General features: G+C 41.6%; 1 protein-coding gene across 1 annotated transcript in view; it reads right to left on the bottom strand.

Annotated features, from left to right (window-relative positions):
* The window catches only part of ZBTB20 (zinc finger and BTB domain containing 20), a 624,766-nt gene that overhangs the window by 391,864 nt on the left and 207,361 nt on the right, over positions 1-25,541 (bottom strand). The window contains exon 5 of the mRNA XM_065407938.1: positions 24,722-24,797. The gene's annotated coding sequence lies outside the window, so the exon portion shown is untranslated. The remainder of the gene's footprint in view (positions 1-24,721; positions 24,798-25,541) is intronic.

The raw sequence follows: 25,541 nt of genomic DNA, 5'->3' as shown, positions 1-25,541 counted from the left end.
TACCAGATTTCCTAACAAACCTCAAGACATCTGTGTGCTGGGAGGGAAACACCTCACTATCCATTGTGAACAGTGGAAAATCCACCAATACATGTATTAGTTACTGGGGTCATTACCAGTGTCTGAGAACCTCACAAATATCCATAGATTTAGTTTCAGACACCTGTGAAGTAGGGAAGTATTATCATCTCCATTTTACAAGCGGGGAGTGAAGGCAGAGAAGGCTTGCCCAGGGTCACGCAGACAGAGACACAAAAAGAACCCAGATCTCCTAAGTCACAGTTGTGCTCCCTAAGTACAAACCCGTCTTCCCTCTTTGCTTCAAGGCCATGGAGTTTTCTGTTCAGTATTTTTACAGAAGAGCATAATCTGGGCCTAAGTGATCATGTACACAGCAAAAAATTAATGCCATTTCATCTTCATGAGAAACCCTAACCCCGAAGTTGAAGTAACAACAAGAAAGAAAAACATTGTTGGTACTTGTGACTTCAGCACACATGGCTTGAAGGTCAGAGAAAAAAAGACTTCCATAGAATGGAAACTTTTGATTTTACATGGTGCTTTCAACAGAGAAAGGAGAGGCTTCAAAATATCTCTGTAACGTTGGATATATTAAGTTGGTTTATTGTGTTTTGTTTTTAAACAGATTAAAAACTCTCCCTGGCTTAATTGCTCTTAACATGTTATTCACCCCATTATTAACTTAATCAGAGCAAAGAAAAAATCAGCTTGACTTTTTTGACAGCAAAGTCAAGCCAACTGGAAAATTCAACTCCTACAAGAAATGTGGAAAGGGAAAACTCTGGTTTACAACAGTGTGTAGGGAAATGTTTTCAAATGCAGCCCCAGCTTCATGGAAGTAGAATCTCTATTCTGCCTGCCCTACCACCTCACACACACACATAGAGTCAGGTATCCTTTGTTATACTTTAGAGACTGCACACATCTGCAACAAGATGAGTGACTGATACTAGGTTAGGGGCCTGACTGTTATTCTTTTAAGATTATTTTGCCCTCTGTAGTACCTTTTGACAGAGGCTCTCACCGTATTTAGCAAAGATGGATAAGTATTATCCTACCCATTTTACAGATGGGGACAACTGAGGAACAGAGAGGATAGCCCAGGATTACAAATCAACAGCTGGGAACAGAATTAAGACTCCCAGTTTCCTGCTCCCTGTTGTCCCAGTCCACTCAACTCCCAGTCTCCCATTCCCTGTCATCCTAAGCCCTCTCCTGCCTCCAAGTCCCCCATACCATCACCCAGTCCTCTCCAGCCTCACAGTCCCTCATTCCCTGTCAACCCAGTCCTCTCCTGCCTCCTAGTCCTCCACTCCCTGTTGTCCTGGCCCTCTCTGGACTCCCAGTTCTCTGTTGTAACCATCAGGCAATACTTCTTTTTTATCTTTTCATTAAAAGCTAGAATTCAAAGAGGTGAAATCTGCTCTCTGAGGACATGGATTTCTAGTGCAAGCTAACAGCCGACTGCCCCAAATATGTTCATTTCCTTTAAAGGGTACCTGAGAATGAACCTCCTTCCTCCTTTTATCGTGTTTCATTCACAATGCTTGGCACTGCAGTTTGAGGAATGTAGTGGTACATGCCCTTTACAGCTGGGTTTGAGGGAATTTGGCCAAAGGCATAGCCTCAGACACTACCGTATAGACAAATAAGAGAAAATAAATGGGGAGACAGATGATCTTGCATAACAAGCTTCCATTTTAGTTTTGGATTGACTTAGTCATGTTTTTCATTGGCTGTCTGGATTCTCTCAGGTCCGTTGGACAATGGATTTCATGGAGTCTTGCATATACAAACTTTTGATCGGTTTCCATATTCATTGCCAGTATCCTAGGCACCCACCAGTGGGTCTTGCTAAGTGCTGTTCTAACTCAGGAGGAATGGCAGATAAATGTCACTCTCCCCTTATGTTTTCTTAAGGCCAAATCTGAGTCCCAGTGACATCAATTGGAGCTTGGCCATTTATTTCAATGGGACTAAGATTCGACCCTTATCTTATTTAGTCATCATTACCTCCCTTCTCTGAAAATTAAGGTGTTAGCTTTCCAGACAGGTTAAGTTAGTTCTCCTACAGACAGAAGAAGGGTCAGATGAAAGAGCAACAGGGTGGAAACAATCTTTAGAAAAGCCAATGTGTTTGTGTTGGTTTAAGTCTAAATGGGATGCAAGGAGAGGCGGAAGCTTGCATTTGATTGTGCTGAAGACAAACAGTAAAAATAGAGAACATTTACCTGATATTTAGAGGAGGAATCTCCCCACCCCAGAGTCAGACCCAGAGAAATATGTATTAAAGGGAAGGTGCAGTTGTAATAGCCAAATTTATAAAAGAGGGATCGGATTGTCAAAAGCACTCAGCATTGGCCTAATTTTGCTCAACTGAAGTAATGGTAAAACTCCTATTGACTTCAATCGGAGCAGAGCGAGACCAACGCTGAGTGTTTGTAAAAATTCCACCGGCAGTGATTTCTTTAGAGCAGTGCCCCCCCTTCTGGCTCACTCAGCTTTTATTTATTTTGTTGTTGTTGTTGTTTGTTTTGTTTTTTGTTACTAGAAAAGTGTGGCGGATTGGGGGAAAACATTATGGGACTATAAACATCTTCTGGAGTAGCTCATAGCTACCAAGGGAAAGAAAGGCCAATGCAGAATGATGCTTTTATGCCCTGCCTTCTCAAGTTCATGCTTTGGAAAGGCTTTAATATGCCAATATATATTGTTTGGCTCTGTGTTACTGGACAGAGCTAGAAGAGGACAGGCGTTGAATGTAAGTGGTGCCAAGAACCCAGTCCTTCAATTCTCTGACTTTAACAAGCATTGTGGGCACTCAGCCTCTGTCAGAACCATACTCTGTCCTGCTATGAATGACAGAGAGCAACTCAGGAACCTCACCATGCTCCAACTCCTGAAGGCTGACTGCACTGCTTTCAAGGCACATCGAAAGACCTGGGATTTGCCTAGCTACTCTTGAGCTCTCCCTTCCTAGCGTACAACACAATACCATGCTGTCAAATGCTTGGCCTGTTATTGACCTTGTATTTCATAACACACCGTGCCGACAAATCACTTGGGAATGAGATCAACACAAATATGTAAGCTGTGCTGCCTACAATACACTCAGAAAGGAGTTGGTGAGGGAAGCAGATGAGTAAATGCCATTACTGTATATTTAATGGGAGCTATATGGTCAATAGCCCACATTAGATTGTAAACTTAAAACAATATATTATACTTAAACAGGACCTTTCATTCTGAAAGAGCCCAAAGTGCTATACATACACCCAGAACTACCAGAAATGCAACCACCTCTGTGATAAACCATCACGCTGAGAGATGAATGGAGCACAGCATACTGCACAACAGTAGGGAAGGGGAAAGTTGTGGCTGCATACACCAAAGCAGACTCCTCCTCTTCCCAAACTGCCCCAGTCTCTTTTATATGATGACCCTGACCTAACAGGACCTCAGTTTTAAGGACTCATCTGGAAACCCATTAAAGTAAATTGCATGAACTTCAATTTACTTTCACAGAGGTACAAAGAGATGAATGGCTGTTGGAATTTGGCCCTGGACTACATAGAATCAAGGAGTTTCAATCTTGAAGCTTACACCACTAAACAATCCTACAGCAAACCTGTCTGATGTAGTTTTTCTTTATGCTAAGGGATAAATAGTCAACATGATAATTTAGCCATTGTATTGATGCATTGAAAATGTACCATAATTTTCTAGCTACCATAAATTACAAAAATGAAGGGTGTATCATACACAAGACATTTTCTAGCTGACATTCAAATCCGTCTCTGCAGTACACTCTCCTCTGGAGTTGGGCCACGGAATGAAATGCTATGGAAAAACAAAATAAACCAAAACCCTGCTGTGGAAACAGGACAAATCTAGTTTCACATCCCCTGCAGAGAGAGAAACAAGATGGAAGTAAAAGGCACCAAATGGAGCTCACAAAGCTTCAGTATGATCTCAGCCTCCACATTCTGGCAGAGACCACAACCTAAGATATCTGCTTTGCTTCAAGTGAGAACCGTTCTCTCATTCTATTATGGGTACAAAACTGTAGTGTCTATGAGCAAAATCCTCTTAGCCTGAGCAAGTCTTGATTAAAGGGAAATTGTGGGGGAGACCAAGAGGGAGACGATGGAATTCTCTCTCTAAGGCCTCTTAGCACCCACACATCAACTCTATCCCCACTACTGCAGCACAGGGACAGTAGAAGTATCCACATAACTCACCTTCTAAAGGCTCTATATCCTACCTGAGTGTGCGGTGGAATTGCTCCACCTATCAGATCCTACATGTCCTTGGGGGCAGGTTTTAGACCTATATCTAAACCAGATTGTAATCATGCTGGGTTCATTCCCTCTTGAGCAACATCTCCAGTAGTCTTATTACATCTCCTCAATTGCTCCTGCACTACGCTCAGTTGAGCTAGGTTTCTTGGTGATGGCTATTAAGTAGGCAAGAACCCAGCTTGACACCTGCAGATGCCAAGGCGAGTTGCTGGCACTGGCAGTTAGACAGAGCATCTTTATATGTATAAAGTGAGCACATTTGTTTGGGAGTCACTGAGAGACAAACAATGCCAAAGCTCAGTTTCTGAGTAGACTGCACTTTAACCAGGACTTTTGTCTGGAAATTTCAAAAAGAATGAGCAGATCCAGGACATACAAGCAAATCAGCAATGCAAAAAGCCAGGTGTGCTATGTATTTATTGCTAGATTTATGCCCTCAAAATGGGGTGGATTCTGCATATGTTGAAACTAAGGGAAATGTGCAGATGGAGAAAGGGAAAGATATACCCCTGAGCACCTGGCATCCATACTCTGCATCCTAGTCACTGCCACTTGACCTTTAGTTACACCCACAATGGAGAAGTAACTAGTTATATGAGAAATGATTCCTGTGCACTCAGGTGTTTATATATATGCAGAGTATGAGGGGTACATGACCTGCTTAAGGAGACCCATCCCTGGCCATTCAAATGCATTTCCCCCTATGGACAAAACTGGGATGAATATGATGAGCAAACATCACTGTTCTGCAGAGAACTTTGCAGGATGCAGATGGATTAGTCCCCTTTGCAGGAGATTGTCCAATACCTGCTATGCCGCTCAAAGCCCCTCTGCATCCCACACAGGCTCAGGGAGGATCTGCTCCCACATTTGGATCCTTGTTTGTATTTGGTTTCTGGCAGCCTGTCTATGTACCTTAAGTTTTTACAGCAAGAACATCTTAAAATGCCATATCACAGGATCCCCTCCTGTTAGTCTTTACTCCTTTATTTAATACAAAAAGACACAATGTTCTGCAGTGATTTTTTGTTGTTAATTAATTCATTTGAGACAATTCCTTAAAATTTCATTTTAACAATTTTTGTGTGGGTGCATTAATTACTTTAAAAGATGCTCACAATTGACACTTATTAAAAGCCTTTGTTCATACACACACACACACACACACACTCTCTCTCTCTCTCTCTCACCAAAAAACAACCTTCCAGCTTCGTTCCCCCCTCCTCCCTTCTGAGCAGGTACCTGCTATCAACTGCTGGAGTGTGCTCACTCTGCACCTAGAGCTATAATTATTTTGCTTTAATTTTACAAAACCTTTTGTTCCATTCCCACGAGCCCACCTGATCCTTATATTACACTCGCTCTATTAAAACACTCATGCAGAACAAAGCACGGTTGTACTGATTCATAAGTAACTACCCCCCTTTCCTTTCATAGTAGAAACACACCACTGGCTGGGTTTTCATGACACTGTCCCTGGTTTCAGATGCTTGGTCCCAGTTTTGTTTCTTTGCTGTTGTTTTTACATGTTTAGTGCCTGATCGCACTGTGGTGTTGCTGTTGTTTTGAAGAACCATTCTCAGACATTTTACACTCTGCTCTGTGACACTACAAGAGGTTCAGTGCAGAGAGTGCTGGGGAATTTATCTGAATTATAATCAGACTCCAGGATTTATTTTTTTTTAGTTGTATAGTACACTCACTAGGGCTAGCCCTACATTTCTGTGTGCTAAGTAGAAGACTGTACTTAGGCAGACTTCTGTCATCCACATGGCATGTCTGGTATGGCAGGACATAGCAGCAGTGTAGGGTCAAGGGGTGCTCACCATTATCTGGACTTTTACACAAGGACAAGCACACTGATAACTCTTAGGCTGGGATTTTTAGAAAGACCTAAAGGCTTGAGGAGACAAATCCCTTTTGAAAACCTCCCCCTTAATAAATAAAAAAATGACTATGAAAAAGATGCTTGTAAATTCTAGGAAGAAAGATAGGGAGAAGAGAGCTCATTACTGGAGGTGGGAGAATCATAAGTGTTTCTTCATCCATCTGCCTTGTAGAACGCAAACTTCTTTGGACTGAGACAGACTGTACTTTGTGTCTTATACCGCATCAAACACACTGTCAGCACCAAGTAATTAACAAATAATAGTCAGAAGGGCAAGGGGTGGATGTGGGCAGGGAAAGTTTTGGCAACTGGGAAAAAGGGTTGGCTTCCTGTAGTTCAGCTTTTCAGGATGGGGGTAGAAAGTGTCACAATGGCCTACTGAGTAAGGGATGTACTAGGTGTGTGTTGGGAGGTGGTGCTGGCAATGTGGAGCCAGCCAAAAAGAAGCAAGCATGGTAACGCAATGTGGAGTGCAGAGAATATAACTGGAAAAGGATCACAGTGAAGCACATGCAAGAGGGAAATATGCCAAAGCATAGGACAATGATGGCTGCAGAGCATGCAAGTAAATGTTGCAATTTGCCAAAGAATAACCATTCTGCATATTTTATGAAGCATGTCAAATCTATCAGATTTTCTCTTATGAAATCATCATACTATAGCAACAATCATTCTCTCAATCAATCCTCCATGCTGTTAACTGAGTAGTGAGAGGTGTGGGGGAGGGGAACTTTCATCTAGATTTGGGTTTTTTTATAATCTGATTTTGAATGATGGATTCACTGAATAAAAATTCAAGTTTTAAAATATATACACACATACATGTGCACATAAACGTATGCTGGCTCTGAAAATTGGCAATGGGATAGTAACAGATCCATTCACCTCTTGGTGGTTGGTTCAAATCCAGCCCAGGTGAGGTTTTACTTTCTGATAGCCGTTCTGTGGCTTGTTTGAGATGACTTTTATGACTCAGTCCAGTTCCTGCTGGTCAAGAGCCTGCATCACAGAAATCATGACCGCCATAGCGATCATTAACTGGCTTCTTTGGTACCAAGGAGTGAATCAGCAATGGAGACTGAACTCTCTTCTCACCCTTGTAATTGACCGCTCCAGGACAGAGGGTGGCGTATGCATGTTTGTGTTCACACATGCAAGTTTAAAAGCAGGAAAAAAACAACAAATCAGCTATGTTCACATCACCAGGAATTGTAGCATATACTAGAAATTTGGCTTAATCCTCGTAAGTGCAAACCACACCCAGCCTCCACTGAAATCAATGGGTGCTACAGGCGCGCTGCATCTCTCAAGATCAGTCCTTTTGTGATTAAAGAGCTGAGAAAGAGAGAGAGAATGCATAATAAACCACAGATTTCCCATTTTAATTACTGAGGAAGAGCTCCTTGGCTTTCTGTCTTTTTGCCGCTTAAAATCAAAGAACAGCAGGCACAATGCTTCGGACTTTGGCCATTCTTTGGGACATTGTGCTGCCAGATGAGAGCAATAAATGAGACATTCCATCCTGTAGTGGATGTAAACCTCAGGATGACTATGTTGCACATTGGGAGGATTTTTACTGTATCAAGCATGTGATTGATTATCTGATGACTTAGTTGGTGTTGGTCCTGCTTTGAGCAGGGGGTTGGACTGATGACCTCCTGAGGTCTCTTCCAATCCTAATCTTCTATGATTCTATGATCTACTGCACTGAACAAACATCCCAGTGCATCCAAGAACACAGAGAAACTCAGGCAGTTTCCCCAGGGCTCCTGCTTTTTAGGGAGGATGAATCATTAGATTCTCTGAAGAATTAGACTCTCTAGTTTCATTCTTTATGATATGTTTACTAACCTGAGGGGACTAAAGGTCTCAGGACCCGAGAGTAGTTTTAAGTTTTTCACCATCTGTCTGAAGTGCAGCCAATGCAAATTCCACCTTCAGATCTGCACTCCTGTGCCTCCTTGTTATGTTTCATTTCACACTTATTGTCTCTGTTCCTTAGAAACAGGAAAAATGCGCATCTGATCAGCTTGCTGAAGTCATGTACATCATGTAACCTGAAATTGTTCCTTCAGTAGGTGCTGCTTGGACATCCACTTAGGTCTTCAAAATGAGCAAAAATGGAGCTTGTTCGAAAATGGTAAGTATGTTTTATGAATTTTTGTTTTAAAAAACATTGTTTTATTGAAAATTTGTGAATGTTTTCAAAATTTTTGATGAAAAAAATGAAAACTTTGGTTCAGTTTTTCCCCCTTGCTTTCTCTAGTTTATTTTTCCTCTCCTTCCCTTCCTTCCTGTCAGCCCATTTCGTGACTGAAAAAAGGGGGAATGGTAAAACAAAAACAAAAAAACTTTTAAAAAATTGGTTATTGTCATTTTCTTTTTCAAAAATCAAAATTTCAATACCAGAAAAATTTCTGCCAAAAATGTATCTATTTTTTAAAAAGGCCATTTTTTGACCCAAAAAAGTTTCAAATGAAATACTGTGGTGAGTTCTAATGGGAAAGGATAGAGCATGTTAGATGTACTTCTGCATGGGTGAGGTCTGACAGTACAAGATATTTTGCTACTGTGATCCTTATGGGCATACACTGGACTGAAGCTCTGGATAATAAATGATCAGCAGAAAGTATGGATGAGCCCAAATCCAAATACTGGATCTGAATTTCTTCCTTTTCCTGGAAATACGGGGGTCCCAATCTGGATTCAAACTGCAGTTGAAACTCATCTCTACCATCAAGTCAAGAGCACTACATTAGGGCTCAGCTTAATTCAAAACTTCCATCATTTAAGTATTGTAAAAAGTTGGGAATTCCATCCCAAAAACAGAATTCCAGTAAAATGTATGAAAATTCTGGACACCGCGAGACAACTTTTCCAAAGAAACTGGATGAACATAATTCCATCTGATGAGCTGACAGAAATAAAGAAACAATGTCCCATAGAATTCCTCAGACCTGGAAAGAACATTCTTTCCATGAGGTAAAACCAAGTGCCTGACACAAGGGATGGTGATTTAGCTCAAGGGCCAAAAGATTGGTGGCCTTTGCTCAATTACTGAGGATCAGAAATCCACAGAATCTCTTCTGAGTTTGGGGAGCTACAGGAATGAGGCACCAACTATTAAAAGGAATGTGCATTTCTACGGTAGCAAATGTCTAACATCCAATATCTGAAGATGGCTTGGCCCAGCACAGATAGGAGCTGCCACTATGGTGTCCCTCCTTGCAGAGGAGAGAAGGGACTGGCTGTAATGAAAATAAGAGGCATTCCTTACTAAAGCAGCTCAACAGGCAGACTTTGCAGGTCTCTTTAGCTCTCTAAATCCTGACTTGCATTAAACAGTTAAGCAAGAGACTGCTGACTACAGTTACAAAGTTTGGATCTGCATTTTCACAAAGTTTGTGAGAGAGAGGCTGAATTAAAGCAGGATCTATTGGGTGAGGGCCCACCACTGCAGTATGTTGGGATCTGCCATGGACACTGGGAGCAGGAGTCAGGAGCATCACAAACAAATTTGACTTGTTGTGTGGAGGGCCTTTGGTAGGAGTGAATCCACCTCTGCATGGGGGTACGGATCCAGGTTTTGATTTTAATTCCTACTACAAAGACCTGAAGAAGAGTCTGCGTAAGCTCAAAAGCTTTTCTCTCTCATCAACAGAAGTTGGTCCAATAAAAGATACTACCTTATCACCTTATCTCTCTAATATCCTGCGACCAACATGGCTACAACAAGCCTGCATACTACAAAGCTATTGTAAAGCTTGCTTACAAAGGTGAAATCTCCTTTATCACCCAAAAATAATCCAGGATCAGGTGATCATCATGTAGATAACATGAGTAACAGCTGCTCCATAGATCATGCTGAGACTCCATTTGCCAAGTCAGAAGATGCTCCTACTTACTGTGAACTGTCAGGACTTCTCCAAGATGAGTTGCTTAATGATGAGAATGACAATAAAGCAATGAAGAATTAGGGGCGTGGAGCCAGTACCTTTTGAATGGTGTCTCAGATGAAAACAGAGTGTGTCCAAAACAAAGACAGCTTCATCCAAGCTTCCTTAGATTTGGGGGTGGTTTGGAATCTGAACCCACACCAAGTACTGAATTTTACAGTTGGCTGAAAATGTCGTAATTATCTTCCTGGTCTCCCCAGGAAGTGGTAGAAGCCCACTTTAACAGATAAAATTACACTGGACTTAGCTATGGAAAGTATACTGTAGGGAACAACCATGCTCTGCAGAGTTTATTTATTTATTAGTGTCAAGAGTACCCAATGAAACAAGACCTAACAGTGTTTATTGCAATGAAATACCTATGTCCAGTAAGAACTGTCCACAACATAGACAGTTCTCTGCCATTTCCCCCCGCACCCCCACCCAATCACTCACAGCAAAAACTCAGTTTGCTATTGGACCATACCAGGTCAGCAAAAAGCCAGGTGACCACCAAAATCTTTCCACTTTAGTCCTAGAGGAGGGGTAGTGAGAATTAGATGTGACCTTTATGTATATACATGGCAGCTAGATACAAAAATGGCAGGTACATCAGAAATTGAGACAGAGATGCATCTTCCATTGTTTTGTGAAGAGCATAAGATTTGGCTGTTGTAGGACCACACGAAGGAGCAAATTCCAAAGCTGAAGATCCTCCACCCTTTCTGTCTCCAGGAGTTTAAACCTGGGGCAACCCATCAGTCCTACTAGGTGACCTAATAGGTCCCTTCTCCCTCTGTCTGCTCTGATCCACTGCGTATATAGATTTGCCATGCACTTCTACTTACACATTTTGCTGGCTCATCACTCAAGGTGATTCTATTTTAACAGAGATTTAAGATGAGCCAAACCAAAAGGTCTTTACTTATTTTTGGTCCTGCAGCAAGAGCTACACTCAACAGTTACTGTGTCTATGTGTATACATACCTATTTCCCATAAATGCCTCCCCCTCCTACCTCGACAATGTCACTGGGTTTGTGGGTATGGTGTATGAAACAGAAATAAAGAAAAACAATTTATTTTCCTCTGTACCAGTACAGATCTACAGGGCAGAGAGGAGCAAAATCTTGTTTGGACTGGTAAATTGAACAAACATAACACAGGAGCCACAGAGGAAGCAATTATATGCAACACCAATTCCTGTAATTTTTATTAAGTTAGGTTTCGGTTAGAATTTTTGTTTGTTTTCCTTTTCCTGTTTCTGCCCCCTTCCAGCCAATCAAAACTGTACTATAATCTAGAGCTGCTAACAAACAGGTTTCTGAGAATGATTTGTGGATTAAGCTTATACCTCATATTGGAAATGAATTAGAAATAAATGTCTCAGCTTTATAAGTGTGGGAAGAAATGCAGGATCCAAACCTTCAAGTATTCAGGCAGGTAAAATTCCCACTATAGTTAGTGGGGGCTTTACTCACATGTCTCCTTAACACATCTCCACCATCTCCCATTTAGCCCTGCCAAATTGGTGGTAAAATTTAGCTTTTAAATACACACACCAGTTGAGCTGACATTAGGCTAGTAAATTGAGATTTTGAATTGTCCAGAATGTGCTTTGTTTATTTCACTAAACTTAACCAAATACAGACCAGGGGCCCAATCCACAAGCCCTCAACATCTGAAAACCTCAGTGCATGAAGAGGGCTTGCAGACCTGCTCTGCATGGAAGTACCAGAGCAGAGCGGATCTGGGGACTGGACTGCATCAACTATAGAAAGAGAAAAGTTTTATCACTGATCTGAATGGGAGTCAGTGCAGAGCCACAGAGCTAGTACAGGACCAGTGTGTTTAAAATGCAGATAAAATTGACTAGTGCCTCTTCAGTTCCCATAAGAGAGGATCGTTTTGCTGGAAAGAATAAATCAGGCAAGGGAACACAGGAGTCTTATAAAGTGGAAAGACAAAGAAGGGGGCCATGCTTTATAAGAAAAATAGTCTTATGAACCCTAAAAAACAAAAATTAGGTGATAGAGTCACAGAGCTTAGGCCAGGAGGAATCACTAAATCATCTAGTCTGACCTGTATATCTCAGGCCTCCGACACTACCCAGCACCTGCACGCTAAACCCAACAACCGAAATGAGACCAAAGTATTACAGCCCACGGGAGACTAGACTATTATATTTCACAGGCAGCGAACAGGAGGGACCAAGGTGCACCACTGCTCAAGATCCCTGCCACGGCAGGAAAATGATAAAGTGAGATATACCCAGATAATCCTGGCAAGGGACTCACCCTCACATGCTGCAGAGAAAGGCAACCCCTCCATCTCAAGGTCACTGCAAGTCTGACCTAGGGGAAAATTTCTCCTCAACCCCACATATGGTGATGTGACCAACCAGGCCATGGACAGTCAGGCCTAGTGACTGAAACAAGAGTTCAGCATACCACTTAGGGTCCACGGGGGCAGAGTCCAGGAACAAGCTCAGGGTCAGTACTGGAGGGACAGAAGCTGAATGCCAGAGCCAGAGGGTAACCCAAAGTCATAAGCCAAAGGCGAAGCAGAGGATTGAAGCCAGAAGTCAGAAGCCCCAGGAGAACAGGGGCTGGAGCAGGAGCAGGTTTGGAATCAAGGCCAGAGCAGGCTGGACACAGAGCAGGAGCAGGGACTGGAAGCAAGAGCAGGGCAAGTGCAGCTATGCGCACGGTACGTTTTGAGCAGCTGCTGATCTGCTCTTGGTGCCAGGCTTATAAAAGGGGCTACTAAACCAGCAACCAATCGTGCTGTAACTACTCTGTCAATTCCAAGGCAGTGCATCTTGGCTTCCTTGGTTGCCTAGCAGTGAAGTTAGTCAGGGAGCAGGCCAGCAGCTGGTCCTAGCTGGACTGGCCCCTGACATCATTCGCCTCTGTTTGAAGCTATCTCCGAAGAGACATTGGACCAGGTTTCTCAGGGCAGGCCCAGTGGAAGGTCCGCAGGAGGTCTGGGGCATGGATGGTTCCCACGACTAGAGCCTCTTCTAACTGGCATCTAGGTTCCTGATGTACTTGGTGAATGTGCATGGCAAGGCATTGGTGAAAGAAGGAATGCTCGGTGCCACCCCACGCAGAGTCCCATCTTCAGCCATGGCTGTCCCTGATCCTTAAGAGGAAGGAGATAAAAACCTCCCAGAAAATGATGGAGAAAAATATCCCTGCTTGATCCCTACCAGTGGCCAGCTGAAACCCTGAAGCATGAACTTTAGAAACCTAAGACATAAACTACAAGTGAGCCCCAGGATTGTTCAAGCCTGCCCCCTACCATCACAAGTAATCCCATTATACAATCACAGTCATAAATTTTTCCATCTCTCTCTTAAAACTAATTAAATGTTATGCCCCCACTACGCCTATAGGGAGCCTGTTCCAGAACCTCACCCCTCTGATGGTTAGAAACCTCCTTCTAATATTCAGCCTGAATTTGTTCATGGCCAGTTTATATCCATTTGTTCTTCTGCCAGCATTGTCCTTTAGCTTAAATAGCTCTTCATTCTCCCTGGTATTTACTCCCCTAATGTATTTATAGACAGCAAGCATATCTCCTCTCAGCCTTCTTTTGGCAAGACTAAACGAGCAAAGCTCTTCCAATCTCCTCTCATAAGATAGCCCCTCCATTCCCCTGATCACCCTAGGAGCTCTTCTCTCTTCTCCTGGGCAAAAACATACATACAGTGATCTATACATCATTGTTTTATAGTTAAAGGGCAAATGTAATTGTGCCAAGAAGTGTTTCTTTTGAAATCTATAAAAGGACATCAAATATTTATCTTCACCCTGTAGATTCCTTTCCTCTACGTCAACTCAGGAAACGCCTGCATTTCCTCCTTTACCTTGAGGTTGACAGCACAAGAGAAAGTACAGTCAGTACCCTAGATCCAGTGACATTGGAGTTGTGTTCAAGAAGTGAGAACACCGTGGAGAATTTGCTCAGTTATACCAGTTGCTACAGCTGTCATGAACTCCCTCAACACTGCTCTCATGCTGCTAGCTAGTGCATGTGGAAGGAAGAGGGGAAGGCAACAGAGTCACTGCCATACCCCAAGTCCATCTAGGTATGCTCCAAAATTAAAATGTGTCTAAAATATAATTAAATATAATAATCATATAGAGAGCTGTGGTCATGAGAATCTGACAAAACAGGGCCATAAGAAATATGTCTCACCAATGGCATACTTAGGAAATCTGAGACTGCCTGAGTTGCTGAAAGGTAAATTCTAGAGGGGAATTTAAAAAGAGTTTTACCTGCTGTTATATTAACAAAAAGTATAATTTACCATACAGCGTTGAAATTCTCCCAGATGCTACTGACTGCAATGGTGAGAATGTGTTTTCTGTGTCTTAATCCACTTACTAGCAAGAAATCCTGTCCAATGAAATATCTGTAGAACGTCAGCTCCCTCTGAGAGACACCAGCATAAAATTTAATTAATGGAAATACTGAAAGAGTGACAAGTGGTTCTAAACATGACTTTGATATGAGAGTAAACCTTCCTGTTCCCCACCAATTTTCCTATCTGTGATTTTGGTTTGGCCCATTATAGAAATAAGAGTCAATTATGAAATTTGGAGCCAGGTTCAGATTCTGAAATCTCCTGAAGTTCAGGGAGTGGTTGGATGCAAGGATTTGGTTCAGGACTACTCATAACATACAGACTAGATGATCACAATGGTCTCTTCTGGCCTTTGAATCTATGAATCAACTATATTGTTGCATGTCTAAATTAATTACAACTCAAGACTGTCAAATAGGTTCAATTGGAATTATTTAATCAAAGATTATCAATCAGAAATTAATACAGCACTATATAGAATACAGAAAGAATAGATACATTACCATCCTTTGATGTGATGATGACTGATGATGATGTCTCTCCTTCACTGTACCTGGAGAGATGCAGCAGATTCGTTCCCCAACTAAATTCCCATACCAGTGTCATTATATAGGGTTTCCAAACAAAGAAAACCTCTTTGCCAAAAGAATCATGTTTTGATATCATTTCGATACATTCTCAGTTTATGTGATTTAACTGTGAAGGCATGATTATTTACAGCTAAGAGGACTAGCAAGATAATATATTTCAGTGGGTCTTTCTTCTCCCATAATTATTCTTCCCGATCTGCTGCGACAATTATCCCTTATCAGTTTCCCAGGTTTATATATGCTTATGTAAGCATTATATATATGAAGGGAATGGTTTCCCAGATTATCTGGAGTTCTGTGGACATAGAGTGCCCAGGATTATAATATGTAGTCTAACCCATAGAATTCCTGAATAGGATTACTTATCGTTCAAGGACCAGTGTGCTGGGCCTTAGAATTCAACATACTCTTTGTTAATACCCTAAAGATTCTAAAGAACAGTTAATATATAAATGAATGAAATATACAGAATGACAAGGACTAAAAGGGTTAATACAGGGGTAGGCAAATTTTCAGTGGCACTCACACTGCCCAGGTCCTGGCCACCGGTCCGGGGGGGGCTCTGCATTTTAATTTAATTTTAAATTAAGCTTCTTAAACATTTAAAAAACCTTATTTACTTTACATACAACAATAGTTTAGTTATATATTATAGACTTCTAGAAAGAGACCTTCTAAAAACGTTAAAAAGTATTACCGGCACGCGAAACCTTAAATTAGAGTGAATAAATGAAGACTCGGCACACCACTTCTGAAAGGTTGCCGACCCCTGGGTTAATATTTACTACCAGATAATAATAATATCATATTTGTTATACCTTATAATCATACATAGTAGTCATGGTCACCTTATTGCAGAAAGAATTATTCTAAGTTCCTCCAAAGAGGTATACACCCGAGACAGGGCAGCAAAACATTCAGGTGACATGACAGGTATCTTTAGGAAACTAAATATTTACTAGATATCTAAGGTATTATTAATCACTGAAGTTTTCCTTTAAAGCATTCCCAGACCTGGAGTCAGCACACACACTCGTGGGGCTAGTAACATGACGAAGTCATCACTAGAGTGAAGGGGAGTTCGCCACGTCACTTACAAATGTCTCATGACACGATGAATGCAACAGGTCCCAAGGGTAGATTTAACTGCATAGGATGTTTTAAAAACCATGGGAAAAACAGGCAGGAGAAACATCTAAGCTTTACACTAATTCGTGATGTTGGAAGAAACAGTCAACAGTCCTTGGGCCTTAAAACTCCATGTGCCAGGAAGAGTCTCAGGGTAAATTCTAGTAACACCAAATTCCTGTCCAACCCCCACCCCCAAAACAAAACAAAAAACACTTCCTTCCTGCAGGACAGATAAAGTGATAAGAATTTATAACTTTATATGTACGTAGCTCAAGCAACAGCCATGGTGGATACATACTGAAAATAGTATAGTCTATTGGCTCCTGGATCGTCATCGCCCCTATTCAAGGCCCTGACAGTCCTCTCACTGTCTGACTCTTCTGCTCCAGCTCCTGCCATTGCTGCCAGGCTGGAAGAACAAGGAGGGAAGGACGAGGAGCAAGGGGGCATGGCCTCTCTCTGGGCAGGAGGTGGTGGGCCGTTCCTGCTCGCTCACCTCTCCACAAGCTGATGCACATGTACCTTGGGAGGTAGTTCCTCCCTGCCCTCATAAGCTCTGGGGATACCTCGAGGCTAGAGGAGCTTGAGTGAGGCCTGTGAGGTCCTAGGGGCAGGGACATGAGAAAAAGAGGGAGCAGCCCAGCTGTTTGTGTTCTGCTGGGGCCACCCACCTGGAGCATGTCCCTGGCAGGGGATGCTCAGGGGCTGGAGAGCAGTGGGGCACATCAGCCAGGATGAGCTCCTGGACGCGAGGCAACCACTGAAATACTGTTTTTTAGAAAGATGGGGGCATGCATGGAATACGAATTTCCAAAGAGGTGCACAGCAAAAAAAAAAAAAAAGAAGAAGTAGTAGTAGTAGTTTGGGAACCTTTGCACTACTCTACTCTCTAGGCAGGACTGGTCTAATTCCAAACAGGGTCCAGATTCTCCCAGACATCGGCTCTCTGCCAAAAACACTTCAGGCTTCTTTCCTCCTTTCCCCTCTAAGACGACCACTTCTCCCAGCTGATTTCCCTCCTGTAAACCTAGGTTAAACTCTTTTTCTTCCTCCCATGCACAAGTCCTTGACTCTTCCCAGAGCCCACTCCGGCAGGCAGCTGTTTGTCTTCAAACAACTGTGCCCTGTACTGCCCCCTGCTATTCTGTATCATTTTTCACTTAGATGCTCTGGGAAGTTGGGTCCCAGAACCCAAGGATCCAAGGCTCACTTCCTAATCTGCCCCTGGCAGGGGTTCGGGGATGGCACACTCTGAGCAGTGACAGTTCAAATGAAAACAAGCCCATTCCACAGACATCCTCCAGCCTTGACTCCCACATGGAAGTAGCAGGAGGAGAAATTTCTCAATAGGGGGTGACTATTAGCATTTTTTAGAGAAAGAATGTGAGCGAAAAAAAAAAGATTGTATTCTTGGTAAATAAGATTTCCCCTCCTCCCTAGCCACCGGAAGCTCTACTAAGCAGATAATGAAACAGGGAGTGCACTAGAGCTACTAGGAAAATGGACCAAATGGGAAACTGATCTTCTTCCATTTCTATCTTTCCCAAGGCCACATGGAAGCTGCCTGCCACGGGTGAACCTTATGAAAATGATACTGGCAATTCTTCCATTCGGGGCTTGCTCCTGCAGCCTTTATTCTCATTAATGATTCCAATGAAGCCTACACAAATGAGCCAGGATCATGACCTAAGAGGGCTCATTTTCAGCAAGGGCTTGCAGTAATTTGGCACACAATTCCCATCATTGCTGCTGGGAAATGCATGCCTAATTCCCTGAAAATGTGCTGCTGCTAAGAGTCACAGGACTCTTGATTACTTCTTGCCAGTCTTAAAGAGATTAGATAAGCTACTTCCATCTTATAAAAGGCTTTCATTATTCAAAATTTCCATGAGAACTGTATGTGGAACTGGAATGAGATGCTTAACAATATGTTATAGGCCTCTTAAAAAAAAAAAAAAAAAGGCTACCACGGATACCAATTGGTTCAAACGATTTGTTAATGCAGTTTCTGATTCAGGGATGCCATCAATATTACTGACATTGAAAACATCTTGCAAAGCCAGACCCTGTTCCAAAGGCCTTTAACAGCACAGAGCATCTGCCAAGTGCTTTCCATTTCCATTTGTGCTTCCCCGCTGCCACCTCCAGCAGGCTCAGTGATGGGCAGAGCTGCAGAAGCAACAGGTTGGGAGGAAGAAGTTGCTCCATTTAAATGGAGGATATGGGGAGCTCTGGGATGAGCACAAAGTATTCTGGAAGCAGACTTCTTCTGTCATTAGAAAACACAGCACTTCTTAAAGATGTGTTCAATGAGAACATTTCCTGTCAGAGCTCACAAGACTAGGCAGAGTTTGTGTTGGCACCAGAACTGCTAATGTGTCCACAGTTGAACTCCCCCAGAGGACTCTTAGAAAAAGAAAGAGGGCAACATTCTGATCCTCATTGCACCAGTGCAAATTACTGAGATTGATGGATTTACATTGGTGTAACTGAGATAAAAATCTGTCCCAGAGGTGATATTATCTAAGGATGGGTAGTGGTGATGGAAGAGATACAGACACAGACAGGGTGACCAGATGTCCTGATTTTATAGGGACAGTCCTGATTTCAGGGTCTTTTTCTTATATAGGCTCCTATTACCCCCCACCCCTGTCCCAATTATTGACACTTGCTGTCTGGTCACCTTAGACACAGAGGACCAGATCATGTACTGGGGTGAGTCAGACCTACACCAGTGGAGGATCCTGCCCAGAAGGTTCATGTATCTCACATATCTGAGGCTTTGACATTTCCAGGGATGTATTTAACTATCTCCAGTCTATTCTGCCAAATGCTGGCAACAATGTAAATCCAGAATAACCATACTGCTTTCAGTGGATTCACTCCTGATTTACACTAGTCTAGCAGCAGAATTTGGCTCTATGTGTTGAGGAGAAGAAATACATTTATAGCAAGGGCTGGCAAAAGCCAGCATGTTTGTGTCAACTCTTTTTTTTTTTTTTTTTTTGGTAACTTCTTATCTAATGACATCTCTGGCTATAGATTAACTTTCCTTGCTCAATATTCTTTAGTCTTTCATTTCCCTTGAAGTGAGACCAGCAAATGCTTTGATAAGTGGAGTGAAAGATTATCTCGTTTTACTGTAGCCTCTTTAAGTGTTGAAATGCTACAGTATTTTATAACTTATTAAAGCAATACTGCTCAGGGAATCAACACTGAAATCCCTGCACCTTCTAAAATGAATGAATCACGACCAATATCCCTACGCCTAATAGAGCAACTGTACACTAGAGAGCTATTTTCCTCTCTCTACCTAATGTAGCAAACACACCACTAAAACAAAAGCTGCATGCTACAATATACTTTCTACACTGTGAGTGCTCTAGCCTGCACTTAAAGTACAGCCAGATATCTAAAACAAAAAATGCATGATGGACATAAATAACGTTCAGTCCTAACTGCTATCAGTTGACTTGCAGATGGTCTGATTAAAGCCAACCTAAGAGCAAACAAAAATATCTACTGGGTTATCAGCGTTCCAAGACGATTGTACCCAAAATGGTCTCACTATTGTTCTTTTGAGGATGTTTAGCTGGAGATTCAAAGACAACAAAGAGTCAATCGTGAAGTTGCATAATCTCCTGAGAAATTTGCTTTTTGTAGAAAAGGATTACCATAAGCCCCGCTGCATATTTATTCTTTTGATCATCCGCTGTATTTGCACCTTTAAACTGTGACCATGTCCCATGTCAGAAGACCTAAAATAAGGTGATTTTTTAAGGAACAAACAAGTATCTTAGATTTTCTCATTTCATCTGAAGTTTAAGGACCAGATATTCCAGTGGCGTAAATTAGTATTACTCCACTGACTTCAGTGAAACTGTGCAGATCATCATCATCTACAAATCTGGACCCAAATGTCTACATTAACACTCTCCCCATCTTTGTCTCAAAAACAGGGTTAAGAAGTTGTCAGCACCCCACAGAGTACCGGCCCGTTACCTTCAAGGGGCCTTGCCGAGAATATAAATAACCAAGGATAAAATTTTCAAAAGTGCGTAAGTGAGTAAGCCTGAGTCCCATTTTCCAAAGTGACATATACTTAGGAGCCTAAATTGAAATCCAATGACACTTGGACTCTTAAGTCACTTACACACTTTTGAAACCTGTACTCCAGGTCAGATGATGCAGCAAAACAGACTTCTGCCTTCTCAGCCCATCCAATGCTGGAGGCAAATTCTGCCTTGACTTACATCTGTACTACCGCATTAACTTTGATGGGGTTGCATGAGTAAAAATCAGGGTAGAATTTATCCCCAGGAGTTTCTGGATTGATGCCTCATTGTAGGAGAAAGAGAAGGCAAAATTAATTCCCTTTGTTAGTGCTAATACAATTCTTCAGTGACGGCCCCAAGACATTGAGTTCTATTTAGGGCAGGCAGAATCCCAAACAATTTTTTTATACAAACGTCTTCTCCAGCAGACCTCTTTCTACCACAATTTCTTTGGCAAAAAGAGCTTAGCGTGCCATCATTCTGTGATCAGTGTTGGAGCTGATGGGAGGAATAGGAGTTAGAGAACTGCTTGGAAAAACAAAAGATGTCTCAGGCATGCAACTCTGGTTAAAACAGTAAGTTACAATATTGTGAGCAGATGCCCATGTCCCCCAAGCGCTATGATGTTCAATGCACTGTAAAGGAGAACCTGAAGGATATGTTAGGGTGGACTGTTTGTTGCTTCAAAATATTTCTTTCTTTTAAAAGCACTCCTCTGATGGAAGAGGCCCTTCTTAGCCCTGACATCCTGACGCTACGCATGCAGCATGCACTCTGGGATGCCTGCATTCCATGTCACATTGGCTTGGGTTCTGCCACTTCGTTTCCTTATGCCTGCAAGCTCAATTGAACTTATGAAAATTCAAACTGTCTTCTGTCTGTTTCATACATCATCAGCAAACATAATTAGTAGACAAAATGAATTTGTTCTTTGTAATTTGGACGCTATGCAAATGTCTCTGCTGTATACTGCAGAGGAGGGGATAAAGTTTGGTAAGCAAGGTTAATTCAGCATGGAGGAAAGTATGGAGACAGACAAACAAATAAAGAATGTTTGCAATAAAAATACTCAACAGTGAGGAGAGTGATATGGGAAGTATTTTTGTAAATTACAATTGGCCTGGATACCTTTGAGTGATGGAACAAAACAAAGGCACAAGTGTGTTGTGAAAGATCATCCCAGTGAGTGACTATATCTCCATCCCAGGTGTTTTGTGCACACAAGGTGTTTGTTTATAATAACAATGCTTAGCACTTTCAAGAGCTTCACAAACACTAACTAAATAATGTTCACATAGGTATGTCAGTATTATCCATACTTTAAAATAGATATGAATGGTGAGGTCCAGAGAGGTTAAGTGACTTGCTCAATGCCATGCGTGTCTGAATCAGGATAAGAATACAGGATCTCTTGGCTATTAATCCTGTACTCAGACCACTAGGCCACATATGAGCTGAAATTTTTCAAGGCAGCACATACATAAAAAATTTATCTACTATATGCAATTCTTATAAGTCTTAGATAAGGGAAACATGGTTAAATCCCTAGACACTGCTTTAAAAATTTATCCCACACCCATATAAGTTTTGGACAATTTTAGCTTATATGTACAGTATCTTTCCTTTGTGCAAAGATCTGACTCCCAAGTCAACAGCGTATATGATTTGCACCAGCTGAGGAGATAGCCCACATTCTGAACAATCAGATGATGTAGGGACATCACATCCTGGGAATGATCTCTTCAGACTCCAAATTAAAAAAAAAAAATTAAAGAAATAGGTAGTTCTCTATTTACAGGAAAGCCATATACTGGGATTAATTTCATCCCAGATCTCAGAAATTAGCAGCCACTGTTCACAGTGAACCTCAGTAAGAAACAACGCAAAACTTCAAAGCATCTTTAGTTCTATGGCTAATCACCATGCATAATAATTGTTTTGTGTTACTGCCTACATGGACACTCGAATGTAACAGCAATATCCAGATTTCATTATTATGATTTGCATGTCCAACCATAAAAGTCCCTCCACCATGCTACTCACAGCATAAAGAATCGTAAAGCACCAACAATCCTGGTATATTTCAAAGGTGGGGCTGTATGCTGAGGCTACAAAACCTAGGAGCATTTAGGAGTTTACAGGCAGGATACTTTTGAAAAATGAATGATGGAAGTAAGTTGGAGATAAGATAATGCATGCAATAAAGCAGAGGTCCAGCTGAGAGTTTGATAGAGCAAAAGGAAGGATGGAATTGTGCTGAGTCAGGATCCTGTGTCCTATTCCCAACTCTAGGTCTGATTCGCTGTGTGACCTGGAGCAAGTCATTTAACCTTTGTGTCTCAGTTTCCCCATCAGTAAAATGGAGATACTAAGGTTCTCTTTCTGCAGGTCGGTTCCACATTTATGTTAGGATAACAATTTACATTTAAAGTTGTTTTCCTCTACCAATGAGTCCCTAATCTGCTTACCAAGTCATATAGCCCAGCCCAGCTGGCAGCCAATCATCAGGGCCATATACTGCTACATAGTACTTCGTCTCACTGCTCCATCAAGGACCCAATGACCATCTGTATCCCAAAGATCCAAAGAACCAGCCTTAATTCACTCCTAGGCTAGGTCTACACTGCAGCGGGGTTCCGACCTAAGATACGCAACTTCAGCTACGTGAATACCGTAGCTGAAGTTGCGTATTTTAGGTCGGCTTACCTAGCGGTGAGGACGCGGCAAAGTCGACCGCTGCCGCGCTGCCGCCGACTCCGCTGCCGCCTCCTGCCGAGGTGGATTTCCGGAGTCGACGGCAGAGCGATCAGGGATCGATTTTACCGCGTCCTGACTAGACGCGGTAAGTCGATCCCCGAAAAACCGATTGCTACCCGCCGGATCGGCGGGTAGTGAAGACAAAGCCCTAGATTAAATTTTGGTAAGAAAATGTCTAATGCATTCCAAGCAAAATTCTCCTCATTATAATTTTATAATATACAGGGAATTACAAAAGGGCTTTTAGATTCAGTGTTCATACATTCCAACGGCTTTCCCCCCAACCCATCCTCTCTGCCCCCCCCCCAAATGTTATGTCATTGGTACCACTAAATCTACTAGTACCTTTAACCTAGGTCATAGGCTCAGAGTTACAGTGATGACCATGGTGGCCAGGGATACTGCTTGTGGTAGGAAGTTAAGAACTATGAGCAGAACATTTTAAACCCAATTCACTGGCCACAGTCTGCAGTTAATGCATAGTATTTAACAACACAATGGCATGCCCCTGCCAGTAATGTAAAAACGCAATGGACTGGTGCCAGAATGGCACAATCTGCCTCACTGACTCACGCCTGGCATTCCATTCCTGGAAGGGGTATTATGTACCCGCAGTATGCTGTACCCTTCAGCTAGTCTCCAAAGTAAATTCATTAGAGTTGAAAGGGGGTGAAAACCCCCTTATGTAACAGTTAAAACACTGAAACACTTTGTGCTATAAAACAAAGATATCACTTAGGAAAAATTCATAAGCTTCTGGATTTCATTACCAAACTTACATTTTCATCTTAAATGAGAAAACAGATTGATTTTGCTTTGTAGTATTTCACAACCTTTTATTGTGAAACTAAAATCCCTTTCCCCCTATCATCTTTAAGATTTTGTTTTGTTTCTTTTTTCTTTTTAAACTCGGGGCATCTGAATCTTTTACACTGTCTGGTCATTCACTTGCCTGTTATTCATGCATTGAAATCCCAAGTATTAATTGTTCTCTCGAGTACATTGACAAAACAGCTTCTAAATAAGGATAGACCAGACTGATGTAGACTCTGACAAGCATTTATGGACTAATGGGGCTCTTAGAGACAGTCTCATCTCTCGTTCGAAAACATAAGATATGTTATTTTGACTGTTTCCTAGCACAATAGGGAACACACATACACACACACAGAAGAATTATGCATTTCTGATCCCATCCAATGTCCTCAGGCAGATGACTCCTTTTGTGATGTCACCAGAAACTTTCTCTTTCTTTCAATTTTTCTTATAACAAAGGACAAAAATGTCCTATGACATCACAAAGGAGAATTAATTCTATTTCTGATGCCATCAGGAATCTCTGCTATTTTCCATTATCCCTGCATCAAAGTGCAGGAATCCTTGGTGACAGGATGACAGGAAATGTATGTCAATTGGGACAAAGCTACACACCATTCCTAATAAAATTTGAAACAGCCAGCGGAAAGAATTAGCAATTTGGGGTCTGACATAAAACCTGGTAAAGATCTAGCACAACTTCCTTTAAAAAAATAAATAAATGTCATTTAAACTTGTAAATCCCATCCAAGGGCACTCTGACCTTTATCCATGTCCAGTTACCGTGCTAACACTTTTATTGTGTGCACTGTATTCAGAGAAATACTGACAAAAGGTACCGAAAAGCTTTTACTTACAGGAATGCAGTGCAGCTTAATCTTTTTGTTTTTAAGGTGCAGTGATTTCAGCATCTAAAATTTAACTTCAGGCAGTCTGAAAAGAAACAGGTTAAAATCTCTTTCAGTTATAATTGGTATTTCAGATTTAATTAAAAATTAAACTTTCATAATGTTTCACCATCCAAAGCAATGCATTATCAGTCAAGCGTGGCCTTTTTTTTTTTTTTTTTTTTTTTGGTTAAAAAAAGCTCTTCCTGAGAAATCTGTAATGAAGAAAGAGGGGGGGGGGAAAAGCAATTCACAAAAGCAAAATATGCCTCTGCATTAAAGGATCTCAGATTAACATGGAAAGAAACCTCCTGCCCCTTAATTTCAACAATCTACCTTCTAAAAGAAAAATCAGGCATAACAATTAAAAATGACAGAAAGACAACATCACATACCGATGAGTGTGGAAAAAATGTTAATTTCAGCCAAATAAGGAAACTGTTAGGACCAGAATGTACAAACTGAAAGAGAAAATATGATTTTAAGTAATGCTAGCCAAAAATATTTTTAAAATCCGTTCTACAACACGTAGTACTTTCAGACAATTGCACAGACGGGAAAAGAAAGACAGGCAAATTTAGAAAGAGGAAATGTGTTGTGCAAGGTGTAAAAAGTACAGGGCCTATATATCCTTTTGCTAAAGGATACAAAATAGCTGATTTAGTTGTGAAGTTTTTATCTTGTAAAATCAATGACCTTTTACTTTGCAAAACAGTAGATTAGGAAGTGATAGTTATAGACATTCATACCACTTGAACAGATGCAAAATCAAAAACAATTTTTATTTTTC

Source organism: Emys orbicularis, chromosome 1, assembly GCF_028017835.1.
Source record: "Emys orbicularis isolate rEmyOrb1 chromosome 1, rEmyOrb1.hap1, whole genome shotgun sequence".
In the NCBI taxonomy this organism is placed as follows: domain Eukaryota; kingdom Metazoa; phylum Chordata; order Testudines; family Emydidae; genus Emys; species Emys orbicularis.
Note: the sequence above shows the minus strand (reverse complement) of the source record. Positions and strands in the feature narration are given on the sequence as shown.